Source organism: Muscardinus avellanarius (assembly GCF_963383645.1).
Source record: "Muscardinus avellanarius genome assembly, chromosome: 2".
Taxonomy (NCBI): domain Eukaryota; kingdom Metazoa; phylum Chordata; class Mammalia; order Rodentia; family Gliridae; genus Muscardinus; species Muscardinus avellanarius.
The window spans coordinates 178,921,148-178,945,547 of NC_137787.1; the positions used below are offsets into that span (position 1 = coordinate 178,921,148).

The 24,400-nt window shown below is 37.1% G+C and overlaps 1 pseudogene across 1 annotated transcript in view; it reads right to left on the reverse strand.

The window, feature by feature from the left end:
* The window catches only part of LOC308258874 (peptidyl-prolyl cis-trans isomerase FKBP3-like), a 98,562-nt pseudogene extending 89,763 nt beyond the window's left edge, over window positions 1-8,799 (reverse strand). Inside the window, exons 1-2 of the transcript in view lie at window positions 8,507-8,799; window positions 5,687-5,783 (exon numbers count right to left, since the gene is read on the reverse strand). The product of the transcript in view is annotated as a peptidyl-prolyl cis-trans isomerase FKBP3-like (transcript). The remainder of the gene's footprint in view (window positions 1-5,686; window positions 5,784-8,506) is intronic.
* Between the last annotated feature and the right edge of the window lie 15,601 nt (window positions 8,800-24,400).

Consider the following 24,400-nt stretch of genomic DNA (forward strand, 5'->3'; position numbering starts at 1 on the left):
GAAACGATATAGGGTGCAAGGTCTCTCTAAAAATCAGGATTAAACTCAATTATTAAATCTACACTGAGAACCAACCATAAGGACTACCAGATTTCCAAAAGCCCACGTAGGAGATATTGTCAAACTGTGTCTTTGTTGTTATTCCTCACTTTCTGAATTCTGAAAGTTAGAAATCACCCTTTCATTTAGGGGGTAATATTAACACTCCTGGTCTATATATTATGTATAGAAACGAGATATTAACTTCTCTTCCTCTTGAAAACATAAGAATTAGCATATTAGGAATGGTCATAAAAAATTTCAGGTCTTTAAAGAAACATCTCACTAGGTCTTTGATGATTGTAAAGATCTACAAAATGTAGGAATGCTTACTTACTCCTTAAATTTTCTTGAAATGGTAACTCACTCATTTCTTAGATGTACCCTGATGGTTGTTATACCTATCCTGAGAATCATGTGGTAAAAAAAATCCACTTTCTTTTTAGGTTGTAAGAGATAAATTATTTCACTTTGGCCATGGGAATTATTCATGTTAACATCAGTTCTTAGCTCATAATTGTTATGATTGTTAGAAGTTTTCTGGATTTATTTGTGGGGCATGAAAAGTCTAGGCACTACCATTATTCTTCTCTAAGTGGATTAGTGACTTGGACCAAAGGAAATACAAAAAGTTTAAAAAAAAAAAGCCACTTGGATTTTTAAGGCAGACCCAGGTAGTATATAATCCTTTCAGCTTAACTGATTCAGATACCATGGGGTACTCATGACAGATAAAATATAGGACATCCATAAAAAGCTTATATAGCGATGCCCCAAACAATATTTGGAACTTAATTATGTTTTAAAAACCTGCTTATATTAAAACAAAATGACCTGAATACTGTTTTGTATATGCTGAATCTACCATGTGAGATATATTATTAAAATCAATATTGCAAATCTGGGCGTGGTGGCGCACACTTGTAATCCCCGCTCTTGGGAAGCGGAGACAGGAGGTTTCGCGTAGGTTTGAAGCCAGCCGCGCGCCCTGGCTTAGGAGACCCTGTTTCTAAATAAAAATATAAAATAGGTCTGGGAATGTAGCCTGGAGGTAGAAGGGCTTCCAAACAAAAAATCAATATTGCAGAATGTTCTTATTAATTTTTCTTGAAGTTTTTTTTTGATGTTTGCCTTAATTAAATGCTGCAATACCAACTTGAATGGATTCAATCACTGTCTCTGTGGTACAGATTAATAAGGATACAATACTCTTAGATACTTTACCTAAAGCCAAGACATTATAGAACAAGAAATGATTTTTTTGTTGTTGTTGTTTTTGGTGGTGGTACTGGGGTTCCTGGAAGCCCTTCTACCTCCGGGCTACATTCCCAGACCTATTTTATATTTTTATTTAGAAACAGTGTCTCCTAAACCAGCGTGCGCGGCTGGCTTCGAACCTGCGCGATCCTCCTGTCTCTGCCTCCCAAGCGCGGGGATTACAAGCATGCGCCACAACTCCAGGCCAAGAAATGAATATTTTTGAAAGGTGAATTTTTTCCTTGTCACATGTCTGAATGTTCACAGTTTGTATATAACTCCATCAAAAGAAGTTGATTTTATATACTTCTAGTTAGGCCTCTTTAATACCTTTTACATATTATAAATAAATGCCATATCTATCAGGAATAAATTTTTATCCTGTATATAGAGAGTGTTTATATATTGTAACAGTTTAATATATTGAGATGAATACATAAATATATGAGTAAAATGAATAGAATATTATGCAAGAGTATAATTACTATTACATATATAGAATTTACATATTATTTTTCTATCAAGGCAATTTGCTTACTGTTATGTTTGTTTGGTTTTTTTTTTTTTTTTTTTTTTGGTGGTGGTATTGGGGTTCCTGGAAACCCTACTACCTCTGGGTTACACTCCCAGACACCTATTTTTTATATTTTTTTTCTTTTTCTTTTTTTGGTGGTACTGGGGTTCCTGGAATCCCTTCTACCTCCGGGCTACACTCCCAGACCTATTTTTACATTTTTTTTATTTGGAAACAGGGTCTCCTAAGCCAGCGCGGCTGGCTTCAAACCTGCGCGATCCTCCTGTCTCTGCCTCCCAAGTGTGGGGATTACAAGTGTGCGCCACCACACCCGGCTATTTTTTATATTTTTATTTGGAAACAGGGTCTTTTAAGCCAGCAAGGCTGGCTCTGAGTCTGCGCCATACTCCTGTCTCCACCTCCCAAGCACGGGGATTACAAGCGAGCACTACTACGCCCAGCCTGTTATAGTTTTTGGGTGAACCATTCCTGGGTACCTCTATTAGGCTCTCAAAATCTGTTCCCATAACCCCGGGTCCTTGTCCAGAACTAGGATAGATATACACTAGCCCAAAATCTTGCTACACTCTTTAACAAGTTTATTATTTCAAAGATAGAAATACAGAAGACAGTTAAAGCTCTATACTATGTTGGCATAGTATAGGGGGTGGCCTGAAATGAAGTCACCAACAATTCCTGGATACAGAGTATTTTATAGCCAGTTTTCTGACCTGACTACATCTCCCTGGCAGGTCTTTTAAAGTATAGATGACCTGCTCTGTCTCCAGCACAGGCACACACACCTCTTGTTACACTCCAAAATGTGTTAAGTTGCTTATCTGGAGTCTGGGAATCCCCTACATCCTTGAGGAAGTTTGTCTCTCTTAGAAATGTAAAAATGCCCTAGGCTTTTGCTCTCCTCCTAGTCTCTCGCTAATTACCCTTGGTGCTTGGAAATCTGCAGCCCTTTCCTTGAATCACCTGGCCTTTTTTTCTCAAGATATATTTTGAAAATTGAAAATATTTCCCAATACTGGTACATTAATACATTTTGAAGCCCTTCCCAATACTGGTACATTCCCCACTCTTTCTAGTAACTTCCTGACACCTGTCAGGCCAAAGATAAACATAGGAAACATAGTTTGAGTTTTAAAATTCTTATTAACAATTAACATAAATTCAATCCTCATCAATCCCTCCCCCCCATTTTTACTATGTGTGTCACCTATAGCCAAAAAAAATTAAGGATGCCGACTCAGTCTTAACTTCTTCAAGCTGAACAGGGATGACATAAGAGGGCCTGATTTTAAGATACATGAATGCAGCTTGGCATTGAGAGAGTCAGATGAGTGTCTTAAGTCTTTATGGCAGTCCAAAGGGCTTTCATAAATGTTCATCTTTGGTTCCATTTGTAACACCATCTGAAGTTTGAAGCTTCAAGCCTACGAGAAACAAAATTCAAAATACAGCTTAGCAGGCATGGCTCAAAAAGCAAAATGAAAAAGAGAAGAATAAAGGGAATTAAAAAGGGCAGGAGCCATGCCATCCATGATGAACCATCTCCAAAAAAATTCATATTGCTGAATATGTTTTAATTGTTTTTACACATCTGACATTAAATTGGTTACCTTTTTTGATTTATCAGTGATGTTAAACAACACATTCCAGGGAATTCTTGACACCCCAGATGTTGGAGCAAGAGCAAATAATCAGTTATTGCTCTATTTTCCAGAGTGGCTTGGCATACTTTACCAAGTTCTCTATTGATAGCTGCCAAAGCTAAGGCTGAATCATTAACTGTCTTAGTGAATAAACAGGCAAGTTGATTAATTCACATATAGGCACCTAACACCTAACATTAATTGAGGGATGGCTAGTGAAGTGACAGATAATCCTGCAACAACACCTGAGGGCCAAAGATGTAAATTATCATTACAATCAGGAGGTAAAGAAGGAAGGGAATGAGTAACTTGTAAATGGGGGGATAATGGTGGAGTAGGTAAAATCATCCTGAGTTTGCCAACATAACAGCCACTTTGGAAGCCTGCAGGAATGATAGAATAAGAAAAATTAAAACAGAAAACTGACCAGCTTAAGGGCAGATGTAAGTCCGATGCTGGGACCAGACTGTCTGTAGTATGATTGTATTTGAGATTACATGGCACAGGTCCCACATGTAAACAGTCTCCAGGGACAATTATCGAGGTTGGAATGGAGTCTACCATTGTTTGAACTTTTCTATGAGAATTATAACCATGAAAACCTAAAAAGGATGTTAGATTAAGGTTTGTTTGTCTTTTGATATCCTGTTCTGTTAGACCTAAACCAATTAAATGAGAAGTTAAACCCTGTTTTGCTGACTTAGGCTTAAAAATACAAAAGTGGGATGTATTTAGTATATTTTGCACCATGTGAATCCAGAAATTCATACTGTGGAGATCTGAAATAGTCTTTGGAATAATTTGAATAAAGATTTTACATGGTTCTTTATATGTTATATCATTAGGGTACTATTTTTAAATTTCAATGCACCTATAGATGCCAGTATATAGTAGAGTGGCTTGAGGCAGAATAATAGAGAAATTGGAATAGAAGGCTTTGACTTATCTGTTAAATTTTTAAATTAGACTGGTGGGCAGTATAAGAAAGTATTGTTTTTGAATCTTTACCCATATTATGGGTCCTATGGAGAGACTTCAACTTGTCCAACACTGTAAAATTAAAGAATCTCCTATCACTGCTGTGTCACTGCTGTAGCTGGAGGCCGTAAGATAGCATCCTTCAGCGAATGAATATATAACAATTGGGAAAAGGCCTAAAATAAACAGCCTCATTGTTTAATTAATTAAGAAAAATGAGTATAATCAGGAAGAGTGAAAAGATACAAATTAGAGTGCCTGTATAATCCTGGAAAGTTTCCTGGAGCCACTCCTCATGGAGCACCTGTAAGAGTTGTTCAGTAGTATTTAGGGGGCTATGAGGAAACAAAGTGAGCTCGTGGGTAACACCCAGGAAAAACCTATGGAATTCCTGTGGGGAAAGAGCCATACTAAATTGTCCCACTTAATTGTGACTACTTATGGGGAGGTGTCTTCTTAAAATGAAGTCTGAGTCCCTCTAGTGGCTCATAGGAATATTTTGGGGTGATATCTGGAGCTTCAGAGGTCAAAGCTGGAGCAGGTGACAGGTCTTCTGCTATCCACTTTTTAATTCTAATATGATTTATCCATGAATCAGTGCCAGGTACCTTAATAGCAGTGGGGGTAGAAATAATAACAGGATATGGGCCTATCCAGGGGTTTTCTTTTTTTCTATGGATTTGATTAGTACCAGGTCATCCGGATAAAACAAAGATTCCCACTTTCCCTCTGGCATTGTTTGGAGTTTATTTAAAACTTGATACGCTGCCAATTGGATAACACTGTCTGTTAATACTTGAGATTCTATATCCAGGACTATGTCCCAAGTCAGAAAAGATCTCCCATACAACTTTTCAAAGGGAGTGAGATTTAATTGACCAGGAATATTGAGAATTTTTATCAGGGCCACTGGGAGTAATTGCCAACAGGGGGCTTGCACCTCCAGGGTTAATTTGAGAAGGTGTCATTTTAAAATCCCTTTTGCCCTTTCTATTTTTCCCAAGGACTGGGGATTCCAGGCACACTGTAAGTTGAAATCTACCCCCAGAACCTGGGTGATACCTTAGATGACTTCCAATTTCAACACTGGTCCATTGTCACTCTATAATGAGCAGGGAACTCCAAAGTGGAGAATAATTTCTTGGAGTAGTACTATTATGACTTCCTGGGCCTTTTCTGATCTATAAGCAAAAGCTTCTACTCATCCCGTAAAAGTATCGACCAGCACTAACATTACCTGGTGCCTTTTTCCACCATTCATATGAGTGAAATCAATCTGCCAATCTTCCCCTGGATATGTGCCTCTAGATCGCCCACCTGGTGGACTTAACAAGCTATTTTGGGGATTAATTCTGAGGCAAATTTCACATCCTTTTATGATACCACTCATAGTCTCCTGTAACTGTTCTCCAGTAAACAATATTGAAGCCAGTCTTAAAGAACCATCTCTCCCCAAATGATGCATCCAATGGAGAGTTTTAAGTATTTTTCATTGCAGACTTTGAGGTATCCAGATTTTATTGTCAGAAGTAAACCACCTGCCCTTACTATCCATAGTGCTCCACTGTTGTTAAACTTTAGCACTTTCCTCCTGGAAATAAATAAGCCATAGGCTTACTAGAAACCTACTGTCTTTTAACTAATAAAGCCATCTTTATCACATGCAAAAAAAAAATACTACAAATGTTTTATGACTTGCTTTAACTCTCTGATTTTTATTCTGGTCCTTTTTTCCCCATTTGGGACAATCTTAGGATGAACCTTACTTTATACAAAATGCTTTCTTTTGTTACAAAATTTTCTTTCTTTGTATCTACCAAAAACTTTACACTCACCCACTTTTTACATCAGTCTTTTGTTCTTATGTACAAGCTGAACCCAAAACAATACCATTTTACAATGTTGTTCTTATACCAACAGCTAAAAATCCATATAAAAGACTTACCAATTATTTAAAACCTTATAAAGTTAAGAGCATTTTAAGGCATTGCATTTTACATTTTCCCAAGTTAGTAATTAAATTACAGATTACCATTGAAAGTTAAGACATTAGGTAAACATCACTAGCACCCAAACATTAATGCTATAAAAGGAATAAAACTAAAGACAATGCATATTATATTTGATCACATAACTTAATAACTGTATTATAAATTACCACAGATAATCTAAGCCATTAGATAAGCATCACTAGTGTCTTAAAACATTAATTTTGTCAAAGAAAAAGAACTTTAAAATCAATGTATATTGTATTTAATCACACCTTACAGAGGTCTAATTTTTATGACAGTCTGAACTGCTTTTTAGGAGTTTAAATTTTAGCTAATATTGGTTGAAGATAATTAAAAAAAAAAAAAAAGCTTTGAGCAGTAACTTTAGTGCATCCAGCAAAAGAGAAAGAAAAGAACAGTTGGTTTTCTAAGATTATATCTTCTTTTTAACAGAGGAGCCAGAATCTCTAGTATAACTAAGAAGGGGAGAATTGGAGGTCACCCCAGAAGCAGGCTGAATACTGAGTAAAGAAATGCTTTAGGGGCTGGCCTGATATGCCCCTCACCCTAGCTAAATGTTTGGATCTTGGGCCTGGAGAAAAGGGTAACACCTTACATCTGGCCTTGGTCTGAGATCTCACCGTGATTGCATAATCTTTAGTCTTAACTCGAGTGGTGGGAGCCTGGAGGAATGGCCCTCTAATTTATCACTGAGAACCTGGCTCTGGGGACCCCAGGACCCTCCGGACCTGGGGGTGCTCAGACTTTAAATGGTCCCCATTGCACCATGAGCAGGACCTTTCAGGGCCTTTTTTGGCTCCTGGTTGTGGGTATTTACTCCGGAGATGACCTTGTTCTCCATACTTAAAACAGACTTGAGCTCAGGCTTTTGTGGGAATAGCGCTCAGCCAGAATTCTTTTATAGCGTTTGTCCTTTTGTCCCTCCCTTTTCAAGTCCCTATTATTATAAACTAAATTGGCAGCCTGCAGTAGTGGACTGAGTTAAAAATTTGTCTGAGGATGGCCTTCCCTTCTACCAGGAAAGAACTGAATAACCTGAATGCCAGAAACTATTGGTTGAGGTTAGTGGTATTTTTTAGCTCTGCCCATAAAGTGCTTATGGACAGATCAAACTTTAACTCTCCCTCCCCATTTTTTACAGGAGGCCAGTAGGTAGAGCAGATTGAAGGCTAATCTGGCGGCATTAAAACCCTTAGGATCCCAGGCTGCTGGTGTGGTACCTAGGATGGCCCAGCTTTACTGTGGCTGGGCTTGAGTGCAGAAAAAATATGAACTTTATTTTTCTGGCTTCCAGTTTGGATTTCTGAGACCACATCCAAGAGAGAGAGAGGGTGTGATTGGAGAGTAAGCAGAAGGTCTCCCTCCTTTCCTATACACCTATGAAACTGAGTGGCCCAGCCGGGGGCATCCAGCTGGGTGCCTGTGTGCACGGACATGGTGAGAGTGGCCTCACAGTCCACCAGGAGTGTATTATGGGCATGGGTTTTTGCCACTCTTAACCCTGTCCCTCCTAGCTTTTCCCCCCATGGATCCCCCACCCTATCTGGATGAGGTTCTTCAGAAGAAAATATTGCAGTTCTGAAAAATCTTATTAATTTGCCTCCTTGAAAATATTCCACAACTTTGGTGGGAATAAGAATCCCAGGCTGATGACAGGTTGTGAGTGGCTCCCTACTGAGCTTTTCCTTCCCTGAGGACTTTATTATGCATACTGGAGGGCTTTCTTGTGTAATCTACCAGATGAATGCAATCCTGGTAATGCCTACAGGGTGCAGCCATTCACCTAGCAGGCATGCCTGGATGTTATCTAGCAGAGACTACTTGCTGGCTGGCTGGATTTTTCTTGAGATGTATTATGGGTATTTTTTTCAGATTTAACTGTTTGTAGGGCTTGTTAAAAGAGTGTCCCATATTTAATAGGGGCAGAATGGATGGGCACTCATTTCAACCTAACAAGACAATAGTGGGAAAACGCAGGTCCCCCATAATCTTGAGGAGGGCCTGGAATCCCTTCTTGCCTGACCTATGCTATTTAAAGGGCTTACTTCCTGAAGAGGGTTTGACCATGGGCTAGTTCCTTGGCTGAGGAGGGTCGGTCCCCATGAACCAGAATTGCCTCCCAGACACCGGATGACCAACAGTCATTCTGGGGAAACTCTTTATTGCTCCAGGAAGGCACATACCTTTTGGGTGCAGTGGTAATAAGACCACCATCAGCTAGAACCGCCGTTTGCTCCAAAGATAGAGAGCTGCATGTGGGCACCAAACTGTTATGATTTGGGGGAGAATTGTTCCAGGGTACCTCTGTTAGGCTCTTGAAAACTGTTCCCATAACCATGGGTCCTTATCCAGAACTAGGATGGATATACACTAAACCAATCTCTTGCTACAAACTTAAATGAGTTTATTATTACAAAGATAGAAATACAAAAGACAGTTACAGCCCTATATTATCAGGATAGTATAGGGGGTGACCCAAAATGAAGTCACCGACAATTCCTGGATTCAAAGTATTTTATAGCCAGTCTTCTGACCTGACTAAATCTCTGCAGCAGGTCTTTTGATGTATAGATGACCTGCTCTGTCTCCAGCACAGACGCCACATCTTTTGTTACACACCAAAACGTGTTAAGTTGCTTATCTGGAGTTTGGGATCCCTCCCCCATCCTTGAAAAAGTTGTCTCTTTTAGAAATGTAAAAAGGCCTAGGCTTTTGGGCTCCTTCTATTCTCTTGCTAATTACCCTTGGCCTGAAAATTACCTTTGCCTTGGCCTGGTAACCTGCACCCCTTTCCTTAAATCTTCTGGCCTTTTTTCTAAAGATATATTTTGAAAATTGAAAATCTTTCCCAATACTGGTACATTAATACATTTTGAAGCCTTTTCCCAATACTGGTACACTTACGATTGTAACAACTGCATATAAATAAGATTGCTGATTATTATTTATTTGAAATATGACAGATATGGTTCATGTAAGCATGATGTACTAGAGCCAAAATTTAATATAATATGGATTAATGTAGCATCTGATTCAAATTGATTGGCTAGAAAATATATAAAATAATCTTATATGTATTTTTTCTTGAACTTTATTGGATAACTATAAGAAAAGTAGACACTACTGTGTATGTGATCTGTAATTCTCTGAGAATTCCCAAACAAAATAGAGTCTAGAAAATATTTTTCTAACATTTACTTCTTATAAAGAAGTTGTTAAATTACATTGCATTTCTCTCCGTCTGTATTGGTTTTCCCATGTGGCTGTGAAGTTGTTAAAGACAGAAAAAATGTCCTATTGTTACATGACCCTTGTTGACAAGGTTTGGCCTTGGGTGATTATTTAACCACTATAATTGACTATGAAATTCTCTATTAAAATGGCTTGTTTTAATACTTACTAGTAAATCAGTTTTCTAATATCATCTATATTGACTTGTAAAAATGCTAGTCAGAATTCCAAGTGAAATAATTCTGATCTGTTTATGTGGCACCTTTGTGGATTCTTAACAATGCAATATATTCATCATTGTTAATCACAGCACATTCTCCAAAGAAGTGAAATTTAATTTATTTGTCCATTAATGGCAATTATAGAAAAAAATCGATTCAATTAGTGTAGTTCATCAATGCTATTGAATTAAAATTTAATCTTAGTCATTGGACACTTTTTTGTGTGTATTGCTAGGATTGAACCAGGAGTGTTTAAGCTACCTACCCAGCCCTATTTTATTTTTATTTTATTTTTTATTTGGAAACAGGGTCTCACCAACTTGCTGAAATTCTTGAAAAGTTGCTGAGGCTGGCTTTGAACCCACAATCCTCCTGTATCAGTATCTCAAGTACTAGTATTACAGGTGTGTACCACCATGCCTAGCTGAAATCTTGAATTCAAACTCACACAGAAAACTTTCTGCTCTTCTCACTTCATAAGCTTTTTAAATTCTGTCCTATACTAGCAACATGATTCTCCTTCAACATAATTCATTTTGTGCATATTACTTGAAATTTTATTTCAGACATAGTCTTTCTATATACAAAATAAAACCTTCACTTGGGTGGGTGCAGTGTCCCACATCTATAATCTGAGCTACTTGGGAGGTTGAGTCAGGAGAATGTCAAATACATTCTGTTTTAAAATCCTCCCCCTCCAAAAAAAAAAAAATGTTCATGTGATGTTGTTGTTGTTCAGTGGCAGAGTATTCTGGCTTTGCACACAAAGATAAAACTTTCAATTGTAGACTGAAGATTCATCAAAATATCTTTGATTTGATGACAACATCAAAATAAGTGAAACTTATTTCATATAAATATGTCTAGGAACACTATATATGAGCACAATATATAATTTATGTTTTCACCTTTCTTGTTTTCTAGTGTGCTTAATTAATTGAAAGGAAACTATATATAGTACCTTTCTCTAATCCAAACAGAATTTTTTCTCACATCATTTTCTTTCTTGATAGTAATATTTCTTCCTAACAATTTCTTTTTATGCAGTTTAAAATAAATTTAATATCTAAGAAAAACAGATCTTAAATTAAATAAAATCTCAAATTTGCAGAAAATAGGATGGGTATAATGTAGGGACCCAGAAGTACAAACAAAACTATAAAATAGGCATAGAATATATAATATTAAATAAAAATATTTTAAATTAGATATTGGAAGAATAAATTTTCTTTGAATTTAAGCCATAATCAGTTCTTCTTACGATATCACGTCTCTTCCACAATTTGGGCATATAAAATATTTAGCTAATATAAACTGCAAATTCTTAGTTAATTTTTTGGGGGGGAAACCTACATAAGTGACATTCTCCCCACAGATTTGTTTTTCAGTCAGCTCCTAATGGGTGGTCTCTTCAACACTGCAAGGAAATGACTGACAGAAGGCATTGTTTCATCACCTCTTTGATACAGTTGGTGGGAGACTTTCAGTCCAAAAGCAGCCTTTGTAAGTAAAAGGTTGAATAGTCTGAAAGGCAGTCCCTGCAACCTCTAAGTATTCCTAAGGGAGCTTGTGCCTACTCTTTATGTCTGCCCTTTTGACAGACTAAAATGATTTCTAAAGAAAATGATTACCAACATTGTATGTGTCACTATGGATGAGGAGGGAGCTCTACATTGAGATAAAGGTCAACTGTGGCTACTGGTTAAATCTGCAGGAGCCAGCAAAATCAAAAAATCATCACTTCTGAAGGAAAGACATGATGTGTCACCAAATACTTCTCAGCTCTCTAATAGGAGAAAGCTTCAGAGAGGTTGAAGGAAATCATTAATAATATTATATGATTGTCATTATATAGAATTAAAAAGAGTGGCATCATTATTTGACAATAATGAATTGTTCTTTAGTCTATCCAGAAAAGATTTACAGTGCTAGAGAAAGTTTTAGAAGTAGTTAATAACTAAAGCTTAGGGATGTCATTTTATAGGGACCACTCTTTGACTCTTTTGTTCTCTTTCTCTCTTTTCTTTCTTCTTTTCTTTCTCCTTTTCTTTTACTCTTTTATTCTTCTCTATTTTCTGCCTTCCTTCTCCTGTATTGGAACATTGTAATTACACATCATGATGAAGTTCAGGGTGATAGAGGCCTACATGCACACAGCACTTGTAAAACCCCAGTTTCTGCCTCACTCCCTCTTTCTTATCACTTTCCCATATTCAACACAGTGATTGGCTTTGATAATTGTGCATGTACATCATGTCCTCTGAAGGGTTTACCTCTTCAAGTGGTCCTCCTCCCTCCTGACTCCCTCATTTAGGTCCTCTCTTTCACTCCACTAAGGATTCTTATCTGGAAACAGGATCTCTTAAGCCATTGAGGCTGGCTTCAAACCAGCATGATCCTCCTTTCTCCGCCTCCCAAGCAGTGGTCATAAAAATATTCTAACAGATAATTTTATCTGATTTAAACTGGTAGAAGGGCCTGATTTTTGGCTAAAATATCTTCTCCCAAGAATTTTTTAATCATAGAATTATTTGAAAAGTTGATTTAGGATCAGTGAAAATACTCTTAATATAAATTGATAATATTCAAAATCTTATTTTCTCTGGTGTCTATAGTGAAGTAAAGTATAAAGGTGCAAGGTAGGTATTTTAAATTGAGAAGCAAGAACTGGAAAACTAGTATTTGTAGAGTTTTGTATTTTGAGCCATAGAATACATTTTGGCAATTTAATATTAATAGTACATATTACAATTTTTCTCAATGTGATGAATTGCAAGATTCTTAAAATTAAAACAATAGTGTTATTTATATGCATATGGAAATGTACATCTGGGAACAACTAATAAGTACAATATTCTAATAATTATATTAATTCCATGAGAAAATAAATTAGGCAACCTGTAATATACAATGTGACCTCATTTATAGTAGTTTATATTTACTCAGATATCTTCCTAAAAAGATATATGAAATATCTTCATATTCTTTCATTTTCACATGTTACAGGCTAAATTTATACTTTGCTTTATGTACACACAATTTTATTTTGCCCCCAAATATGTAGGTCATTATTTTAAGTGATCAATTTATGTTTGAAATATTCATAAACAGTATCTCCTCAAACCAGGGAAAAGCAGTCTTGACTCTGACTATAATCCTCACAGTGAAACGGGGGGTTCTTGTCTACGGTGAGCAAAGAATGACACCCGCAGACCTCAGGAAGGGGAGTAAAAGGTTTATTGGAAGCCTCAGGGAATGGGGGGAGAGTGGCTGAACACCCCCAAAGGGGCTAGAACTCTGGGTCCAGCAGCTGCCTTCAGGACAATACTTGAGAGTAGCCCAAGCCAAATTGCCTTTAGGTGTAGGCTGCTTTCTTCCAGCGTCCATGCGATCTGCCAGAAGGGAATAGAGAAAAGTGGCTGAACACCCTAAAGGGGCGGTCAGAACTCCGGGGTCCAGTAGCCCACACAATCTGCCAGAAAAGAGGTGCAGGTCACCCCTAGGGGACTGGCCAGCCATGATGTCCAGCAGAGGCCTTCAGGTCACTACTCGGGAGTTGCCCAAGCCATGTGCCCTCAGATGCACTCTGCTTTCTTTCAGGGCCAACACGACTTGTGAGAGAGAGAACAGCTCCCCAAAAGGGTAGGGGGTCCAGAGCGGGAAAGTCTCCCTTTGCCATCAAGTAAGGCAAAGGCCTGACTGCTTGCAAATCCATTTTTGGTTAGGGTGACTTCCAAGGAGAATTTACATAGGGTATTTGCAAGTCCTTTGAAGGGTCTCCTTTCAGGAATGCCAGAATTGCTCTGTGGGTTTGTTGATTAGTAAACAGATGGCTTTGTGAAGCTCTGATCCTTCTTATCTCTGAGCCTTTGGAGTTTCAGGCATTTGTCGCCCCTCAGGAAACTCAGGAAACTCAGGATATTAACTTTTTTCTACCGAGGCCTTTTCCCTATCTGCCTATTTCCTTTCTACCTCCTCAACAGTACCATCCCAATAGATGATCGCTACCTGTAGCACTCCTAATTCATAGCAGCAGGTAATAATTTCCTTTGAATACCCATTACCAGTAATTATTCCCAAGACAGACTATTAGATATGGCTTATGAACATCTCAGCAGTAAACTTGAAAAATATTAATTCTAATATTTCCTATGGGATTCATTTGTAACTTGATGACAACATAAATTAAAGGAATTCTTTGTAGAAAATTTGGCTGGTCTTATTTTGTGAAAATTAAACAATTATGTTAAACAATATTTTTGAAGATTTTGCAGTGCCCTTATATTATTATTTTTAAATCATAGAAACATCTGTAAATCCTGATATTAAATTAACATGAAACAATGGATAGTTAATCATCTTTGTTTTACTTTTTCTAAAATCATTTTCAAAAATTTTATTTAAATTATATGGTAATTACATATAGTTTGGTATAAACATCCATTCCTAAGACAAACATGAAAGCTATAGCTATAAAAGCATTAAATATATTTAACATGCAATTTGCTTTGGAGAATTTGTATCAACTGAAGCTAACAAGAATTTAAAGTTTTTATTTATTTATTTATTTATTTATTTATTTATTTTACAATTACTATTTTATGTTTTACTGAAGATTGGGTCCAGGGACATTCTACCTCTGAATTATATCTCAAGACCTATTTTATTTTATTAAAATATGCTTTGATTGGTGCATTGTAGTCATCCATCATGATATAGTTCAGAGTTTTAAGTACATTCACTAAGTTACTGAGGCTGGCTGCAGACCTGGAATCCTCCTGTCTCAGCCTCCTAAGCTAAGTAGATATTTTAAATATTCTTATGCCAGGAATGGTGGCACACACTTGTAATCCCCGTGCTTGGGAGCAGAGACAGGAGGATCGAGCAGGTTCGAAGCCAGTCCCGCTGGCTTAAGAGACCCTGTTTTCAAATAAAAATATAAAAAAAAATAGATATGGAAGTGTAGCCCGGAGGTAGAAGGGTTTACAGGAACCTCAGTACCATCAAATATATATATAATATATATATTATATAATATATATATAATATAATGTATGTATTCTTTTATAAAATTGCAAATTATTTTAAGAAATACAATATGTATTTTCATTTGTCTATGTAAATCTTGTGATATTAATAAAATGATGCATTGTTTATGTCTTATTTGTATACAGTACAAATATTTTTGCCTGATAATGTTTTTGTTCAATTTTTTACCTAATAGAGTCTAATAAAAGGACGTGTATATTTATAAATGTTTTTGAGATGTATATTCATAAAATTTTCTAGTCTGTTACACAATGATAGTGTATGATAGTTTACAATTAATCATCTTTTTATTTACTCCAAGAAAGGTAAACTATGCTTCTTAAAAGTTTTAGCCATAGCCGGGTGTGGTGGCGCACGCTTGTAATCCCCGCGCTTGGGAGGCAGAGACAGGAGGATCGCGCAGGTTTGAAGTCAGCCATGCATGCTGGTTTAGGAGACCCTGTTTCCAAATAAAATATAAAAAATAGGTCTGGGAGTGTAGCTCGGAGGTAGAAGGGCTTTCAGGAACCCCAGTACCACCAAAAAAAAAAAAAAAAAAAAAAAGTTTTAGCCAATGAATGTGAATAAGAGTACCTATATCAGAAAGAAATAACTTTATTTGCAACCTTCACAGGAAATTTTTTGTTAAAAATAATAATACTTATGCTTTAACAAGACTGTGCATTACAAAATCAGGTAAAATAATATGTAAAACCAGAGTGGACATTAAGTAGCTATAGAAGATGTTTTGAAAGACAGTTTTATTTTTTTTCTGGTTAAAGCTGAATGAAATTTACTTTGAAGAGTTTTGAGAAGTTGAATACAATTTATTAAGAAGATTTTCAAGAAGAACTTTATTATCAAATATATATTAATAAAATGACAATCTGATTTTTTCTTTTAAAATGAAAATATTTCCCATGGACCGGTCCTTTTCACATTCACACACTTACTACTAGGATCCTGGATGAGGCCAAATGGTGTCCACTTCGCCGGCGGCAGATCGATCAGCTCGATAACTTCTTCGTTTGCCAGGAGGACTTCGTTGCTAGCTCAGGGGATTCCACAAGAATCCTCTCTCCAACGAGACTTGAAAAGTCTCCTATGGAGGTCACCTAGGCCTTCCACGACGTCTCGTTGCCTAAGCCTTCTTCCTCCTCCTCAGGTCTTACACGATGTCTTGTCGCCTGAGGGGTGACAGAGGTCACAAGGGCCTTATACGGCGTCCCGTTGCCCCCGCCTTTTCCTCTGTCTCTTCCCAGGTCTTACATGACGTCTCGTTACCTGAGGTCCGTCGTAGTTAAACTCCTGCCCTTAGGGTCATTCGCTAGATGGGGAAGGGGCGATCCTGGATGAGCCCCCAGATGTTAGGGTCTGAGATGCACCCCCTCTTACCCAAATAACGAAGAACACACCAAGGATGTGATACACAGGCAGAGTTTTATTGTGCTGCAGCTCTTTACTGGCTAGCCAGTGGTCAAAATTCCTCCACTAGCTTGACTGTCAATCGAGGAATTGCCCAGCGGCTACCAGGGCAAGACTGCTCTGGCCGAGCTACCGTTAACCTCAGTAGACAGCAAGGAAAGCGGGTCGGAATTCGACCCAGGGCTCACTTCGGGGTCTGGCTTTATAGCCCCAGGAGGGAGTGGATACACCCACCAGAGCCCGCCAAACTTAGAATACAACCAATCAGATACAAGGACAAGCAAGTACAACCAATAATGTTGAGCCCGCCAGAAGTCGGAGCCTGCCCAGAGTCTGAGCCTGCCAGAGACTGCTTATCTCCCTTATGGTATGTGCTCCTTCACTAGGATCACCTCTGGCCAATTGTGTGGAATGCAGATGTTTCCAGGCAGGTATAGGCTTGTAATTTAGGAAGAACTACTTTTCCTAAAACGCAAGTTCTAATATTCTTTAAACACCAAGCAAGTTTGAAACGAGAAAGACTACTACCTAACAAATGTTGAACATATACATAAGCAGTTGTACAGAAGTCAGAACTTGAGCGGGCAGTTATTAAAGAAAGACCGGGACTTACAAGTTACAATGAGAGCGGGCGAGGAAGGCCCACATGTGGCCTCCTGTGTATTCCCAACATACTGCCCTGCGGCCACCCTGGGCCCGGTCGGGAGCCGCTCTGTCCCCGCACAGGGCCGTGCACGCTGGGGCCTTCCCACAGGGACCTGTGGGGGACCTGCTGAACATTCCTACATCTCAATGTCTTAATTCTCTAAAGCCATTCTTAACAGTACCAGGGAAGCCTGGCCAGAAATCAGGGGTCAGGTCCAAGGCAGTGGCCCATGGTGGTCCACGGGGGTCCCTGCTTTGTGCCGTCAAAGGAGTAGTGGAAGGGCGAGGCCAGGCTGTCCTGACCCGCAGCCTGCTCCACTCCCTGGGCTAGGCCTGCTGTCCTAGACCCGCCTGGCCCTTTCCTTCTGCCCTTCTCTTCCTGATCCCTCAGACTTGCCCTTTAGCCGGGGTCTGGACTCTGTTCCTGTGAGCCAGGAATACTCGGTATCCCTGCCATTGCCCACACAGGCCTTGGCACCCAGATCCCTCCAGAGGGTCTGGGCTTGGGTCCTGGCCCCGGCCCTGGCACCCCAGGGTTGGGGGGATGGAGGAGGACCTCTCCAAACCTGGACTGGAAAATCCCAGTCCCAGGAGGGACTGCCTTTCCCCCTCACCTTGGCTAGGCCAGGCTGACCTCTGTGCTGAGGAATCTGCCTGGAGGGCAAGTTAGTATTTTCTTGTTCAGGAGGCTGGGAGGGAGAGAGTTGATCTAGCTCAGAGATATTGGGCTCGGCAGGGACAGAGACCTTGTCCGACAAACAAGGTGGGCCTCCGGGCATCTGGGCTCACAGATCTTAATTCTGTTTCCAATCTTACCTTACTTCTATATTTCAATTCTATATTCTACTCTCTTACTTCTACAAGGGTCCTACCTTAATTCTAATATCCTACTTTCTTATTTCTAATAGGTTCCATACACTAATATTGTCAATATCTTATTTCACACCTCATCCTCATTAGGAGAGAAAGTCTTCCCAACTAAACTCTCATGCTGGGGAAGACTCCTCTTCCTGCATCCTTTCACCTCCCATTCTAGCTTTGCTGAGGTTTCCCCTCCATTATCTGGAGTCCCTCTGGTATCCCCAGTACTCTTTAGTTTCGGCATATTAGAGAAAACATATGTCCCTTCTCTTTTTGTGCTTGGCTGATCTCACTTAACATAATGTTCTTCAGGTCTTTCCATCTTCTTGCGAATGACATGATTTTGTTGTTTACTGCTGAGTAAAATTTCATTGTGTGTGTCTCCCATAATTTTGCAATCCATTCATCTGTTGATGGAGACCTAGGTTGGTTTGATATTTTGGCTATTACGAATTGTGCTGCTATGAACATGGGTATGCATATGTTACTGTAGTTCTCAGATTTCAACCACTTTGGAAAGATACCCAGGAGCAGTATAGCCAGATCACATGGTGAATTCATTCCCAGTTTTCTAAGGAATCTCCACACTGATCTTTATAGTGGCTAAGCTAGTTTGCACTCCCTTAGACAGTGTAAAAGAATACCTCTTTGCCCACATCCTCCCCAGCATTTGTTGTTATTTGACTTCTTTTGCTTGAAACTTTGATTGAGGTTAGAGGTTAGATGGAATCTCAGCATAGTTTTGATTTGCATCTTTCTGATGGCTAAGGATGTTGAACATTTTTCATGTATCTATTGGCCATTTGTATCTCTTCTAATGTGAGGTGTCTATAGCAAAACAAACAACCCAATCAAGAAATGGGCAACTGAATTGAAATATTGTTTTTGTTCATATTTTTGCATGTTTTTTAAAATTTTTCTATACTCTGAATGAAAGATTTTGTGACTTATTGGTATAATTTCCTGTGTTATGTATTGAATTTAAGGTGTTCTTCATTGTTTAAGAGTGTAAAGACTTGAACAATGAACTTTATATTTTACTTTTTAATAAGAGAGTTTCTAGAAGTAATTGATTCTTATATCATTATTAATAAGTATTTTTTAAGCATCCTCAATCCAGATGTGTTGCTTTCGCCTTTCTAAGTGAAAGGCATAGGAATTAAATATCATTAATATAAACATTTTATGACTCATATGTTATATAGGTATTTCATAAAAATATGTCAATATCCTTCTTATCAATAGTGCTTATTTTTATCATAATTCTTAAGCTTGTTTGTCTTATATTAGATAATAGTAATCTAATGCTATGAATAATAAACTCAGTTATTTAAAAATATTAACCTGCAGGGCATGGTGGCATGCTCCTGTCACCTCAGTACTTGGAAAGTTGAGACAGGAGTATCATAGGATGAGGTCATCTTTATTTTCTTAGTGTGACCATGTTCAAAATTATACAAATAGAATCTTAGATAGATAACAAAGTAGAATTGAGCCAGTTAATCTTATTCTTTTACTATCCCAAAACTATTAGAATAAATACTCCAGGAGACTAATGCACGAGAATCTCAGCAACTTAATGAGACTCTGTTTTAAAATTAAACAATAAAACAGGCCTGAAGAGTAACTCAGAGGTAGAATACCCCTGAGTTCAGTCTTCAGTAACAAAATATATAAATAGATCAATAAATAAATATTTAACCAAAGTTTAATTTAAATCCAGCATATTTTATGACATGTTTTTATTTGTGGATTCATCTCTGTTATAAAATTGTATTAATATATTTTTATAAAATACTTAAGAAGAAAATTATGTATATTCATATTATATAGCCAGATGTTTTGATATATGTATATATTATAAAATGACTGAATAAAACTATTTGACATATGTATTAACTCTCATAAACACATTTATTTTTGTGATAAGATTACTTAAAATCTTTTTTTTTTTTTTTGGTGGCACTGGGGTTCCTGAAAACCCTTCTACCTCCAGGCTACACTCTTAGACACCTGTTTTTTATATTTTTATTTGGAAACAGGGTCTCTTAAGCTGGCTTCAAACATGAGCGATCCTCCTGTCTCCTCTTCCAAGCACTGGGATTACAAGTTTGCGCCACCACGCCCGGCACTTAAAATCTTTTGTCTAAGCAGTGTGTGTGTGTGTGTGTGTGTGTGTGTGTGTGTGTGTGTGTGTTACTTGGAATGGAACCCAGTGATGTTTCACTTCTGAGCTACATCTATCCCTATTTTATTATTTTTTGATTTTGAGACAGAGTCTTGTTATGTTACTGTAATGCACACTGGCATTGAATTTGCAATTATTTTGTCCTAAGTACTGGGATTATATGCATGCCCAGATACTCTGAGCAAATGTTAAATGTACAATAAATATACTATAATTGAAGAAAAATGATTGTTACTTTTGAAATAATATTTATTTCTGATACAAGATACATCTCTCTCTCTCTCTCTCTCTCTCTCTCTCTCTCTCTCTCTCTCTCTCTCTCTCTCACAGTACTGGGATGGAACCAAGGAGCATTCTATCACTGAGTGACACTCCCAGTCCAATTTTTTATTCTTTTTATTTTGAAACAGGGTCTCACTGAGTTGCAAAGTGCCTCGCTAGTAGCTGAGGCTGTCCGTAAATTGTGATCTTCCTGTCTCAGCCTCCCAAATGCTGCAATTACAAGAATTCACCACCATGCCTGGATAACATCTTTCTCTTTACTATTCAAAGTTGTTTAACATAACAATAATAAACAATGCTTTCATAAATAGAGGCAAAACAATTGTCTCACTTGTTTTCTTTTTTCTTGGCCTCTTGATAATTTAGAGCTTCTTGTGTAGTATTTTTGTATCAATATTATTAGCATGATAATTTTCACAGATTTAAGAGAAAACTATCTTCCTTTTTAATATTTTGCAATCAACAAAATTTTCTATACACCCAAAGCTTTGATTAAAATATTACATTTAAAAATGATATTCATTTAATTGAATATGAAGAGACACTTTTAAGAAAGTTAAGGCAAAACATATGATATCATTTGAGGCTAAAAAGTAATGGAAACTGGATGATGTTTTATCAATTAAGATAGACTTAAAAGATACCTAGACAACTTCCAAGACTGTTCAAATTGTTGTTCAAAATACAGACCATGGCCTATGAACTTCACTAGATTATATATTATAGAAAAATAGAACCTTAAATTTCTCCTTTATGTCTCACTCATCATACTGAACAGGTAACACCATCTTGTTCCATCCCCCCCCCCAAAATAAGTATAAATATAAAGAGTAGGCATGAAAAGTTCCAAAACTTCTACTATCTTTCTCTATTGGTTAAATATATTTCAGTTAATACCAGATTCTTTGAAGTACACATAGATTATGACCAAGGTGAACTTAGTTTCTTTCAGATTCTCTGAAATACTGACAGATTTCTTATTTAACTTCTTATTTATTTATTTATTTATTTATTTATTTATTTATTTATTTATTTATGTGGTACTGGGGTTCCTGGAAAACCTTCTACCTCCGGGCTACACTTCCAGACCTATTTTTATACTTTTTTATTTGGAAACAGGGTTTCTTAAGTCAGCACGGCTGGCTTCGAACATGCATGATCCTCCTGTCTCCACCTCCCAAGTGCGGGGATTACAAGTGTGCACCACCATGCCCGGCTTAACTTCTCATTTTATAGATATGTACTTTAGAAAAATTTAAATAATTTTTCCCTTCTATGTTATTATTCTCATAGTCTCAAGTTTACAAGAAACACATTTCACACACAAAAAAACTGTAAGCTTTATTTTTAAAATATAAAGAGAGAGCTGGGCATGTTGGTATATGCCTGTCATCCTAGTATTTGGGAGGCTGATACAGAAGGACCTCAGATTCCAGGCCAAACTCAGAAACCTGACAAGTCCTCCAGCAACTTAGTGCTACTCTGTTTCATAGCTCAGAAGTAACTCTGCTGTCTGCTAGTTTTCTTTGGAGGGTGGGAACCCAACTTTGATAAGCTCCAATGAATCATCACAGATGGATTGACCACATTGACTTATTTACCTGAAAGCTGTCCTTTTTAATCTGATCACTCAGTACTTAAATTTCTTCCCAATTTTTGTTTGACAAATTTAAATTCATTATTACCACCAAGTTTTCTGAAATATAAAACCATCCGATAGATTTCTTAAATGCACTGGCCAAGCTCTATAAAAAATTCAAATAATTTATTTTGCAGTACTATGGATGGAACCCAGGAACATTTTACCTTCAAGCTATACCCCATCCCTATTTTTTTTATTCTTTTGTATTTTTGAAACAGAGTCTCACTGAGTTGCAAAGGGTCTTGCTAAGTAGCAGAGGCTGTCTGCAAATCATGATCCTCTGGTCTCCACCTCTTGAATGCTGGGATCACAAGCAAGCATCACCATGCCCAGCTACTTAAATAGTGTTGAAAATTTTTATTTATATTTTTACCTGATGACACTTTGATACCTACTAGTTAAAGTCAATATCTACTTACAAAATGTCTGGAAAGTTGGTAAAGATCACTACCTCTTCTTTCTTTTAAAGAACTCTAATCTGCCCCAACCTGATGCCTTTAAATAGTGCTAAGTACTTATTAAATAAATCCATACTTAACACTATAAGTCACATATTAACATACCAAGAAATCAATATATGTCCAATAATATGATTATTATATGTGTATATCATAAAATTTAGTATCATCATTGGTTTTAGACAAGGCTTTTAAAATAAATGTTTTACTCTTTCTCCTTATTGCATCTATGATCATCATTCTAAGATATCTTTTCTTATATTAGCAAGTAAGCATGCCTCATATAAAATCTTACCTCTCACTGTGCACAGGAATCAACTTGAGAAGGATCAAAAACCTAGAAATTAAACCAGAGATTGTGAAGTTATTAGAGGAGGGCATAGTTTCAACACATAGACACAGATAGTAACTTCCTTAACAAGACCTCCAGAACACAGGAAATTAAAGCAAGAATTAACACATGAGATGGCATCAAACTAAAAATCTTTCTGCTCATCAAAGGAAACCATCAAGGATCTAAAGAGAAAGCCACAGAATGGGAGAAGATCTTTACCAGCTACCATTCTAATAGAGGGTTAATATCCAGAATATACAAAAACCTCAAACAACTAGACACTTCATAAAAAAAGAGATACAGATGGCCAAAAGATACATGGAAAGATGTTTAGCATCACTAGCTATCAGGGAGATGCAAATCAAAACTACATTCAGCAATAAAGAGGAACAAAATCATGTCATTCATAAGAAGATGGAAAGACCTGGAGAACCTTATGTTAAGTGAGATTAGCCAAGAACTCTAATATACTCCAGCTAGTGGGTATTTGAGATACCAGAGGAACTCCAGAAAATATAGGAGATCCTCAGTGGAACTAGAGAAGAAGCGTAGAGGAGGAAGAAGGAAGAGGTCCATTAATGGAAATGTTACCTGCAACTCTTTGTATATATGTGAATATAACATTGTTAACCTGGACACTCAGTATTGGGAAGGAGGGAAAGGAAAAGGGGGGGGGGCACAAAGTACTGTGTAAATATATGCCATTGTCAACATGACTCACATTATGATGGAAGATTCTACTGCACCAATAAAAAATAAGGTGTTAAGATGGAATGTTTTGATAATTTGAAAAACATTGTTTTATACATATCTTTAAAAGTACCCCATTAAGATGTATGACTACAATGCACCAATAAAAAGTAATAAAATGCAATATTTTAATAGTCACTCTGACAATATGTCTATCTAAAGGCCTGTCACTATTTCTATTTTTTTAAAAAAATTCTTTTGTTCCCCAATTAAGTCGGTGCACTATATCTTTGTTATCACAAATACTCTTGTAGCTTTGAGGTTTTAAATTGAGAATATTGTTGATTGATATGTGGCAAAACACAATACATACTATGATCTTGATCACACAAATAAGATGTTGTGTATGTATACACAGAATTTTTGTAAGGCCATGACCAAGTAAGCTGCTTGTGACTGGAAAACTTTGTTCTTTGCTTCTTTTGTTTTTGTTTCCTGTATTATACATATTAATTAAAAAGATTATTTTACAAAAAAGTAATTTCATTATTATGTGCAAAACCTAAACTTTCTTTACCTTTTGTACATCTTATCACGATCTTATTTGAAATGTACTATGGACATTCAAAAATCTTGTGTCCTAGTCATTTTTAGATTAATTCCCTTATCTGGCTGATTTTAGACTCTTTTTGATGTTCTATTAATTCTGGAAAATAAGTCTTTTCAATTCCCTTTGGACAAAAAAAAATCTTAGGCATTACATCTTTGTATGTTTCCTTTGTTTTTGCTTCTGTCTTTTGCGCTTTCCTAAATTATTTGTAAATTTAAGATTAGGTGATTATAATTTTTTTCTTTCTAAATTTAAGGTGATTAAGTTATAAAATAAAAAACAAGGTAGAAAATTTTGTATAACTAATAATGAAAACATGCAAGC